At 38.5% G+C, this 12,346-nt stretch overlaps 1 protein-coding gene across 5 annotated transcripts in view; it reads right to left on the bottom strand.

Moving 5' to 3' along the window:
• The window catches only part of HDAC9 (histone deacetylase 9), an 835,653-nt gene that overhangs the window by 661,184 nt on the left and 162,123 nt on the right, over window positions 1-12,346 (bottom strand). The gene's annotated exons all lie outside the window — the stretch shown is intronic.

The raw sequence follows: 12,346 nt of genomic DNA, 5'->3' as shown, positions 1-12,346 counted from the left end.
ATTGGTGCTGCTGTGGCAACAGCACAATAGGGAACTTTGTTGCACTCTCAGCAGAGCTATTTATATTCTTTAACCTCTTCCCTGGGAGTTCTTCCTCTATGAAGTTCTTCCATTATTTTAATAAAGCAGTCCATTCAAAGCTCTTCAAATATCATTGCTAAATGTGAACCAACAAATGCCACCTCTGAACTGCTTGGAGAACACATTCTGGACGGGAAACTAACCTCTGGCAGTGTTTGAAGTACCTGAAAACCCATTCCACAGATCATGGGATTCTGAAATAAAAGATAAATTTTCTGCAGCTGGAAGGAGTGTCACGTGGTCTCTAAATGCTCTGAAAAGTTACCAAAGCATCCAGAAACGGGAAAGAGCTAGTTAAGGAACAACTAAAATACTTCAAAGGAGATGAGATTTCTACAAAAGAAACGTTTAAGACAGTGTGCCTTCCCGATTGTGGGATGAAGCGCGTGCAAGGATGCAGACCTGGGAAAAGACTTGACTAGTTGCATAAGGAAAGGTGCACATCATCAATAGTGTATTTACTACCTACCCCTGACACAGGTAAGGGAACCAAGCATGCTAAACTATAACTATAAGCATTATTTTAATTAGTATATTGGCTAACCACTTAGTTGGATCAAAGGTAGGACCTTTTAATAAAATCTTTTGAACACAGTAACTAAAATTAATTCCCCTATTTGAAATTAACCAAGATAGTTGAAAGAAGTTGTGAGAAAAATGAGGAAATGAGAGGGAAAAAATAACTACCAGTGAGCCATTTTCAAATGGCTGAGAAATGTTTGGGTTTGGAGGTAGTGCAAGACAAGATAGAAGAGACAGGCAGAAACTATCAAAAGAGAAGAAAAAGACTATACAATCTATGTGTAAATGAAAATTCCCCTTCTCCAGTTTCATCTGTCATCTTCCCCAAACACCTTCTACTGCATGTGCAAGGAACTTCACATTTTGCATTAGACCAGCCAAGACTTTATACTCTCCTCCTACCTGTCTGCACTGGCTGTCACACCTACCTGTCCCTTCTCACCCTGCTCCCCTCTTGTTGCTGGCTCACTCGCTTCCACGTTTTAGACTGGAATCAACTCTCTCCATCAGCTTGTCCAGTGTCCCTCACTCAAGCAGACCTTGTCACTGATTCTGCAGTACTGTACACCATCATTCCTCCTTCTGCCTGAGTGTTCACATCTTGCCATTGTGAAGGTGTTTTTCTCTAGTTCTCACATGAAACTGGGGCATCCTCTCAGGCCCCAGAACACTCATTCATTCATCTTTGCACCTCCATTGTTGTTTATAAGGTTTGTGCCATGGTTACTGAGTAGCTGGTAATGGTAGTATCAGCCCAAGTGTCCATCAGTAGATGAGTGGATAAAACAACTATGGGTCCTTTACACAATGGAATACTTCTCAGCCATAAAAAAGAAAATTTGACCCTTTGCAACAGCATGGATGGACCTGGAGAACATTATGCTAAGTGAAACAAACCAGTCAGAGAAAGTCAAATACCATACGATTTCACTCATGTGGAATCTAATGAACGAACTGGACTAACAAGCAAAATAGAGACAGACTCAGAGAGAAAACAGGCTGACAGCTATGGGGGTGGGGAGGTAAAGAGGTGGAGGGATCGAGCAAAAAGGAAAAAGAACTCAGGGACATGGACAACAGAGTGGTGACTGCTGGGGGGAGGGAATAAAAGGGGACTAACGGGTAATGAAAAAAATACAATAAAGATGAAATAAAATACAAAAAGGAGAAAAAATAGTACCCAATTAAATTTAAAACAATGAAAACTACATGTTTCAAAAATTACAGTGTTTCAACATGCTTCAAAATGTTAACTTTGCTCATATAATAGAATGCAAGAAGATATTTAGGGTACACAATAAAAGCAATAAGAATACAAAAAGAAAAAAATAGGAGAAAAAGACAAAGAAGCCATTTTGTCACTGTCTACTGCGATTATAACCAAACTTATTTAGGCAATATTCCCGTATTAAAATTTCTTGTAGTGAATATTATAAAGGCTAAGATGAATAAGCATTATTCCTAATTTTATATTTGGATCATGAATAAAAGTAAATTGGATAAGCTGTCAATCCATCTATTAGCTATTTCATTATAAAATGTAACACCACCCACTCTCTGCATTGGAAAAGGATCACATGTTCTCTCTTATTAAACCTATGCCCTCTAGAGGTGCTCTGTCAAGCTGAGAAATGGCATGTCAGGAGACATTATATGCTGCGGAGACAGATGTCCCTACTCAAAATGCATGTGCAATGATTAATCAGAACTCAGACATTCCCGAAAACTCAAGAGCCACACTTAAAAAACAATTACAGAAAGACATGTTAAAATAATATCACGAGAAGCTGATACATGCTGAATATATTACCCAAGAAATTCAAGAAAGTCTTTGTAGAACAGGAGAGGAGTTGTATTTTGCTAGGCTCCATGCAAGAGTTTAAAATGGACTGCTAGAGGGAATGCTGTGCCAAGATCCACACCGGCTCTTGGGTGAGCCCCCCCCCGGCCTCATCCTCCTTCAGTATGAGCTGTCTACTCAATATACAGGCTAGGCCATCATTAATTCCATTTCTAGTTTCATAAAGAATGTAGTGGTTATCACTCTTGGGCATGTCTTTGATCTTATTTCGTATGTATGTAATCCTAAATAACATGGTACTGTAAACATATTTTTAAGATTTATCCATGATTTTATATATCTATATTGATACCTGTCTAGTTCATCCATAATCAAAGCCACATAATCCATTCATGAATATACCTCAAATTTTCCTTTTTTTTTCTATTGATGGATATTTAATTTGATTCCAGTTTTTCAGTATTATGAACTATGCTGAAACAAATAGTCCTTTACAAGTCTCTTTGTGTACACCTGAGAGAGTAGCTCTATGAGATTGTATCTTCCAGTGGGATTTCTGGGCCCTTATAAGATACATAATATGACTATGTATATGTGAATAAATTACTCTCCTGAGTGGTATGAATCTATACTCCCCACTATTGTGAAATTTCTAGCTGCTCCATATCCTCCCCAACATTTGCTTGGTATCATTGAACTTTACATTTTGCCAGTCTGATGGGTGTAGGAAATTATATGACACACCAGTTTTTATTTTTTTAATATTTTATTTTTTTATTTTCAGAGAGAGGGGAAGGGAAGGAGAGAGGGAGAGAAATATCAATGTGTGGTTGCCTTTCATGTGTCCCCAACTTGGAACTGGCCTGCAACCCAGGCATGTGCCCTGACTGGGAATCAAACCGCGATCCTTTGCTTCACAGGCCCATGTGCTCAATCCACTGAGCTACACTAGCCAGGGCATGACACACCAGTTTTCAGTTTTTAATCTGCACTTATTTCCCCATTACATTTTGGCTGTTGAGTGGCCATTTGGATTTCATTTTATCAGACTTAACCCTTCTCTTTTTTAAAAGATTTTATTTATTTATTTTTAGAGAGAAGGGAAGGAAGAGAGAAAGAGAGGGAGAGAAACATTGATGTGTGAGAGATACATTGATCAGCTGCCTCTCACATCCTCCCATCCAGGGACCTGGCCCACAACCCAAGAATGTGCCTTGACCAGGAATCAAACTGATGACCTTTTGATTGGCAGGCCAGCACTCAATCCACTGAGCTACGCCACCCAGTGCCAGACTGGACCATTCTTATTTATCCTGTTTTCCACTAGGATTACTTGCCTTTCTTTCTCATATCCTGAATGCTAAACCTCTGTCATACTTACATCATATATGTATCTTTTCCTGGGTTTGACTTGCTTCTTTTTCTCTTTCACTGTACAAATTTTAAATTTAACATTCAGAATTATCGTTCATAATTAGAATTTCACTGAATCCATAGCTCAATTTGGGAAAATTAACCATTTAAAATTATTGAGTATTCTGACCTGTAAGAATAATATTTTTCTATTTACTTAAATCTTCTCACTAAAGAGAAGAAGATCTTTACTTTCACTAAAGATCATGTTTGTATACAATGATACTGTGTCTCTCCTATTAGATTTATTCCCAGGTTCCTTTTATTTGGGGGGCTGATGTTAGAGATGTCTTCAATTACATTTTCTACCTATGGAAATACATCTTCTTGATCCTTGTATACAATCTCTTTATGCATTTAGTGTTCCTTATATGCATATTGATTATGAATTAGTGAGGGGCAGGCTAATCCCCTTCTCCCAAAAACATTGTGAATTTAAACAAGAAACAAAATTCTGTGATCACAGTAAACAATAAACATACCATTGGATATTATTTTGTTTTAATATCAGTTGAACTAAGGTTAATATGTGAGAAAAATTCGGGCAAGAATCACCCAAACTTCACAGACAAATTTCAGAAGAAACTGTGTAAGGAGGGGGAAGATGCCCAGAACTGTGTCCTTCAGAAAACATCAAGAAGAGAAAGACAAAACCAAGTCAGAAAACTTACCTACTACAGAAAAAAAATGCCCCCTCCATCCCACTGCCTCCCGGAGGGGGTTACTACTACTGCCCATGCTCTGTGTGTGTGTGTGTGTGTGTGTGTGTGTGTGTGTTAATTAACTATGTCCCCAACAATAAAGAATTAGTATAGTTACAAGGTTAAAACACAACCAGGAGACTGAAAGGTCCATTACATTCCCAATGAGAAAAGCACCCCTACAACACTCAGATTTTAAAATAAACATGTTTTAACTGGTATTGTTCGATCCAAGTGTGAAAACTACAATCATTAGTACTGGCAGTGCTCATCCTACAAACAAAAAAGTAAATATTTAGGATATTGCTATTCTGTGATAATCTATGGTGCCACTAAACCTGGCACTTCCCAAATTCCACATAATGCAAGTTACAACTTTTGGCGGTAAAAGAAAAACTGAGCTTTGATGTCCCATAACCTTTCAGCAAAGGTTGCCATATTCTACCTTACTTAAGAATTGTTTCAGGGGGCGGGTGGGCTGGGATGGGAGTAAATGACAGAAAACTGTACTTGAACAATAATTAAACATTTAAAAAAAGAATTGTTTCTGATATATCTTACTCTTTCCTCCCAAGGAGAACGGAATTATGACTTCTTCCTTCTTTCAGGCACACACTGATTCATCAAAGGTTTGTTAAATTCTATGTGTGGGGCACTCTGTTACATGCTAAAGGGGCAGAGGTGAATGGCTTGTGCCAGTTTCTGCCCTCATGGAAGCTTACAGACTCCTGGAGAAGGCAGACAGCAAAGGAGGGCTCACCATTCTATCCGAAAGCACTGTGTCAAGGGAAGTACAGGGGGCTGTGAGCACTATTGGGGATCCGAGAGAGAGAGGGCATCGCAAAATGCCTACCTTGAGAAATCGCTATTCAAACTCAGATTTGAAGGAAACAGGAATTCAGGTGGGGAAAAAAAGCATTCAGGCTGAGGGAAAGGCAGGGGGTGCATGAGATGTGAGATCACAGCATTTCCGGGTTCCAAAGTTGGTTTCTACAGCTGGATCAAAACAACCAGGAAACTAGTGCCAAGTATTTGAGCTTTGACTTCTTATTCAAACATATGGCAGCCCGAAATACATGGACTTCCAGGTCCAACATGATGGCGAGAGGCAGAATGGGGAATGCTTAATGTTTTAAGCTGTGGTTCCTTCTAAGAATGTACGTATGTACCTAAAATGTACTTAGGCAGACTCGGGAGAGACTTCCGCCAAGATGGAGGCATAGGTGGAAACACTGTGCCTTCTCCCACAACCAAGTTTGGATACAACAAAAGTTTTGGAGAACTAAGACACACCCAGAGACCAGAAAACGGAATTATACGGAAGTCCGACAGCAACGGAACCGTTCAACGAGGACGGTAAGAGAGGTGGAGCCAGCAGTGGAGCTGGGTCAGGCAGGACAGACCTAGGAGCGCAGGCATCCCAGAACTAGTCCGGGTGCGGGGAAGACTGACCAAGGTCGCACATTCGCGCGCAGTGAGCCGGACCATGCAGGCCCCAGGGGGCGAACCCAGTGGTGGAGGGCTGACAGCGGTGGCACACTCACGTGGAGCGAGGCACGTGGGCCTGGTGACGGTGATGGCTGCGGTGCCGGTGGGGGTTACAGCAGCAGGCGGTGGAGGGAAGCCATTGTCCCTCTTTGACCCCGCCCCCACATACAACGTCACAACCCAGCGACTGAGTTGCCCTGCTCTAGTGAACACCTTAGGGCTCTGATCCTGCTATGGAACAGGCATGAACAGCCCAAAAGATGGCACAAGAAGAACTCAAAGTCCCAGAGCCGATAACTCTCAACAACCAAGAAATTGCCAGCCTCTCAGAAGCACAATTCAAGACACTATCAGGATGCTCACAGAACTGGTTGATTACAGCCACAAATTAGAGGAATATATGAAGGCTAAACTAATTGAAATGAAGGGAGATGTCCAGGAAACCAATAGTGATGGAAAGGAAACTGGGACTCAAATCAATGGAATGGACCAGAAGGAAGAACGAAACATCCAACCAGAAAGGAATGAAGAAATGAGAATTCAAAAAAATGAGGAGAGGCTTAGGAACCTCCAGGCCATCTTTAAACATTCCAACATCCAGATTATAGGGGTACCAGAAGAGGGAAAGAAACAGCCACGAGTGGAAAACGTATTTGAACAAATAATAAAGGAGAACTTCCCCAGTCTGGCAAAGGAAATAGACTTCCAGGAAATCCAGGAAGCTCAGAGAGTTCCAAAGAAGTTGGACCCAAGAAGGAACACACCAAGGCACATCATAATTACATTAGCCAAGACCAAAATGAAGGAGAGAATCCTAGAAGCAGCAAGGGATAAGGGGACAGTCACCTACAAAGGAGTACCCATCAGACTGTCAGCGGATTTCTCAAAAGAGACCTTACAGGCTAGAAGGGGATGGAAAGAAGTATTCCAAGTCATGAAATCCAAAGACCTACAGCTAAGATTGCTTTACCCAGCAAAACTTTCATTTAGAATGGAAGGACAGATAAAGTGCTTCTCAGATAAGCTCAAGTTCAAGGAGTTCATCATCACCAAGCCCTTATTATATGAAATGCTAAAAGGACTTATATAAGAAAAAGAAGATGAAAAATATGAACAGTGAAAGGACAGCAAACACACAGTTATTAACAACCACACCTAAAAGAAAAGCAAACCAAGAGGACAGCTAGATCAGGAGTGGAACCATAGAAATGAAGAACACATGGAGGGTTAGAAACAGGGGGGTGGGAGGGGGAGAAGGGGGGAGAAGGCACAGAAAATAGCATAGATGGTAGGTAGAAAATAGATAGGGGGGGAGGGCGAGAATAGTGGGGGAAATATAGAATCTAAAGAAATTGAGACACATGGTTATAAACTAAGGGGGGGGGAATAGAGGGGGAGGGAGTGTGCGGGTGGAGGGGAATGAAAGGGGGGAATAGAACAACTGTAATGGTATAATCAATAAAATATATTTTAAAAAAATAAAAGGTCACTCGGAAGCAATAAATAAATAAATAAATAAATAAATAAAATATACTTAGGCAAAAGATCTGGGATTAATTCACAAATAACTCCTATACAATCTAACTTCAATTTTCACATGTATACATAGAGTACATGTGTACATAGAGAGCCACACATGTGAATCTAATAAAGAATGTGTAATTCTTGTAAAATCTTACACTTCACACTTATAGACTCTATATTTCCTGCCCTAATTACAGTTTCTACAAAAAAATTTTACTATAAGATAGTGATATGTAATAACAGTAAGTGATGACCAAAATTACGCAGTCTTCTTTGCAATTCAGACAAACTTTGCAGAGTTTCTTCTACATTTCAAGGAATTTCCATATAATTGTTATTAAATAAACTGAGTATTCTTTCCAGGCTATGTTTAGCATGCTGAATCAATTTTAATGCTGTGTTTGTTCTTACAGGTAAGAATGTTACAATAGAAATCAACTAATTTGACTATAGGAAAATCTAGGTAACAATTTCAGAAATAGTAAGTACAGCTGGTAATTTATTTCATCTCATCATTAAAAGAATGAACAAAATGCCATTTCAAATGATGATATAAAATCCATGCAGACTTTGCTGTTTTTCTGTTTATTTTATTTGGCTTTTCTAAACGCCAAAGAAAAAGAAGGTACCTGGTCCATAATGAATCAAGGGTACAGATAAAATCTAATCATAATGTCAGAAGCAACCATGACTAATAATTTAGCATTTTCTCATGTTTTTTAATATACCTATTCAAAAACAATTCATCCTTTAAGTTCATAACCTACTTCAAAAAAAACAGAATCATTTAAAAGATTTGGTAGATGACCTATTTTTATAAATGAGCAATATTCCGCAGAAGCAATGTCTTACATTAACTTGGCCATTTTCTGCATTAGGAGACATTCAAGTATTTTTTCTGATTTTTTTTCTCTTTATAAATAATGCAGCCTTGAGGCTTTATATTCTATTACTACTAATAATGTGAGAAATCAATGGCAGAAAAGGTGATAGGAAAATAAATCACCTTTCTTCTCTAAATCATCTTTTAAAAAATTTATACAAACATTGATTGAGGTCTAACTCTATGCCAGGCATTTTGATAAGCACTGAGAACATAGGGATGAATGAGGACCAATATCAGTTGCCAGGCGCTCACTGTCTATCACAGTGTTTCTCAACTGAAATGATTTTGCCCCACGGGGAACATCTGGCAATGTCTAGAGACATTTCTGGTAGGCACAACATGGAGGAAGCTTCCACTCATATTGAGTAGGCAAGGCCAGAGATGCTGCTAAACATCCTACAATGCACAGAACCAGCCCGGCAACAAAGAATGATCCAGCCCCAAAGGTCAAAAAAGAGGGGGCCTAGAACCCCTGTCCTCATCCTTGCCTGTGGTCTGACCAACTCAATCAAATTCAGGAGATTATCTCACTCCAATGATAATAATTAATAAATTATTTAAAACAACAAGTGCACCAGTAATCTCCATGAAATTAAATATTTAGGTCAACAGAATGGCCCAGTTCCCGTACTCATATTTCAAACACAATGACTCCATGTAGTACTGAAGGAACTCGGCAGACTGGCAAGCGTGGCGATTTACATCTGGGGCATATACTTCAGGCTCCATTCAGTGCAGCTTCTGCTCTCTGTAAACCTTTAGACTTCAGGATTTTCTCAGGCAAGGAAATGAAAACAAGGTATTTTTAACTACCTGCTCAATTGCTTGGAAAATTACCTCTTAAAACATTTGAACACCCACTTCTCATTTTTTCCAAAGCCCTGGAGTAGCCAAATGATATTAATCACTGGAACTCCTTGATGAGGAAGTGTCATTTTTCAGCTTAGATGGCTTGTTTTATTTTTCACACTGTTTACCTTGGAATAAGCACATATTGCGCATATTCCATATGTATACTATACACCGGTATATAGCACTCATAGTATATGCAGATATAGATGTACATTTGCAGGACACATAACTGTAAATTTGCTACAAATGCTGAATAAGCGCCTTCTCTGGAATTCTAGAAGGCTCCATTCTGATAGACCTAGATGAGCCTTCAAAAGGCAGCAGACTCCTCATAGCAATAAAAATCTAAGCAATTATAAGTTCTTCAACTACAAATGCAATATTTATTAGGCAAAGGAATGTTGATTTTGTGTACCACTCTATGCAATGGCATTGTGCAGTTTCTTTAGTCTTCCATTTGTTCGAACAGCCATAACACAGCTGGTGGCAATAAAAGCTACTCAATTGTTTTCTCACTGTCTCAACCTGGGATAAATGGTCCAGCTCTTGAAAAGAAGTTGTTCTTTTGTCTAATACATTCCTTTCAAGTGGTTATCAATTTAACTTAGAAGTCAAAGCATCCCATCAGTAAATACCTCATCACATAAAACATCAAATACCACCCTTCCTCTTATTGAAAACACTGGTTTGGAAAATAAACAGGGCAAAATGGCTCACTGCTTTTAATCAGTGTAATGAATGCCATTAGCTCAAACTGCAAACTCCCTATTCACCAGAAGTGAATTATTTAGTTCCAATATCCTTCCAAAGGGTTTCTTTTCTCTTTAAACTTTAATTAAAATCAACCAGCCACGGAGGACAAATACCATATGATCTCACTTATATGTGGACTCTAATGAACAAAATACACTGATGAACAAAATAGAAACAGAGGCATAGATACATAGAACAGACTGACAATTGTCAGAGGGGAGGGGGTTGCGGGACTGGGTGAAAGAAGGTGAAGGGATCAAGTAAAAAAATGCACACACACACACATATAAAACACATAGACACAAACAACAATGTGGTGATAGCCAGAGGGAAAGGAGGGGGGTGGGGGTGTGCAAAGGAGGGTAAATGGGGATGGATATGAAAAGAGACTTTACTTGGGATGATGGGCGAACAATGCAGTGTGCAGAAGATGTTTTACTGAGTTATACATTTGAAACCTGAATGGTTTTGTGAACCAATTTCACCCCAATAAATTCATTTTTAAAAAAAAAAATAAATCACATTTGAAAACTGGGAGGCCTAGGAAAGAATTTTCTAAAATAATTTTTTTAACTTTGGTTCTGGCAACCTCTTTGACATTTGCAAGCTCTTCAACTCACTTGGAAATGCAGTCCATGTAACTCAAATATCCATAAATAAAGGAGTGATGAAATTCAAGCTATTCAGCAAACTTTTATGGAGGAAGTTCAATGTGTAGAATATGATGGTACATGACAAAAAGACACACTTCTGAAAGAAAGTATCAGCTCAAGCAAGTTATGTATCAATTGTATGTTTGTCAACAAAACATGGAAATTGATAACAAAGTTGAAAATAATTGTGAAGTACACAACATAATTGGTATTTTGGAAGAAACTTTAAAAACATTTTCTACTGTTCTATTTGATTTCATAATAATCTAATAGGTTTAGAATGTTTATTTGCTCTATTAAATATCCAGGTTCTCATGAAAGTACTAAATGATCAAGAAATGTACATTTTAAATCACTTGAACAGCTCTGGGGTGGGAGTTGAAGGGGTTAGACAGATCCGGCAAGAAAAGATAATGAAAGAACTCACAGGCAAGAACAACAGTGTAGCGATTGCAGAGAAGAGGGATGGGTGGAGGCAGAAGATGGTATGGGAGTATAAATGGCAATGGGAAAAATACAATAAACAAACAAACAAACATTACTCCAACACCTGTGAGTAGCACCAACACCAATTAAAATGAATCTGTTCATTCATGGTGCTCAGCATTCTCCCAAGTGCAAAGCAGAAGACTAGTAGAATTAGAAATATATTATAAATATGGCTGCAGGAGTTTTTTGGTAAGATTTTCACAGTTTTTATGTACCAACCTAGTATCCCCCACCTACCATGTACAATATGTAAAAGACAGATATGTAAAAGACAGAACCAGAAGCATGCAACATTCCTAACTGAGGAAATGAATTACAGAAGAGCCCTTTATGGGAATACACTAGACATCAGGGGAGACTAAAGCTTCCAAGCTAAACAAATGTGGGTGGAGTTTCTTTTTGAGCTAACTCCAATTTCTGGATGTTTAGCAGCCACACACGATAGAAAACAAAATTATCTGTGAACTGATACAATAGCCCCTGTTAATAGGTCTTTTGGTTTTTTAAAAAATAGCATCTGATCTCCACACTTAAAATTCTGTCAAAGAAAACAGCATGAGTAGATAGATAGGTCACAAGATATTATTTCCAAGAACATTTTTGTGCGTATCATGATTTTCACTTTGGTCTCTCATTTCAACTATCTTGGAGATTATTATCATTAAAAGTTAAATTTCATTCAATTGAAACACCCAATACTAATTCTCCTTTGTTCTGAAAAAAGAACATTTTTTTAATATTTGCAGAATATTTTTCTAACAACAGGCTGAAATCAAATCAAGTGCACTATTTATAATAAAAGTTCTCGCTACCCTTCAGTCTGCATCAAGTCTCTTCAATGCCTGTGCTCTGAACTAAACAAAGCATCATGATGGATGTACACAGACACCTCCAGGCACAATGTCTAAATATCCCTAGAGGAACTAAATAGTGTTCTCATAATGGCAGTAAAGTACACAGCAACAGTCAATAAAAGAGGTGTGGCCTAACACCATTAAATGCAGTCAACACTTTAAAAAGATATATAGCTAAATTTCTAAATTCGCTTATATAAACAGCTTACAATTCAAACTTTGTGGATTTGAAACCTAAATTTGAAGCAAAGGTTTTGAGCTGTCGATAAGACAGTAAATTATTCTTCCCCATAGGAACTAATCATGTAGCAGGCATACATGGGTAAGAC

Source organism: Sturnira hondurensis, unplaced genomic scaffold (assembly GCF_014824575.4).
Source record: "Sturnira hondurensis isolate 20B ecotype Veracruz unplaced genomic scaffold, ASM1482457v3 Scaffold0008897, whole genome shotgun sequence".
NCBI lineage: Eukaryota > Metazoa > Chordata > Mammalia > Chiroptera > Phyllostomidae > Sturnira > Sturnira hondurensis.
Note: the sequence above shows the minus strand (reverse complement) of the source record. Positions and strands in the feature narration are given on the sequence as shown.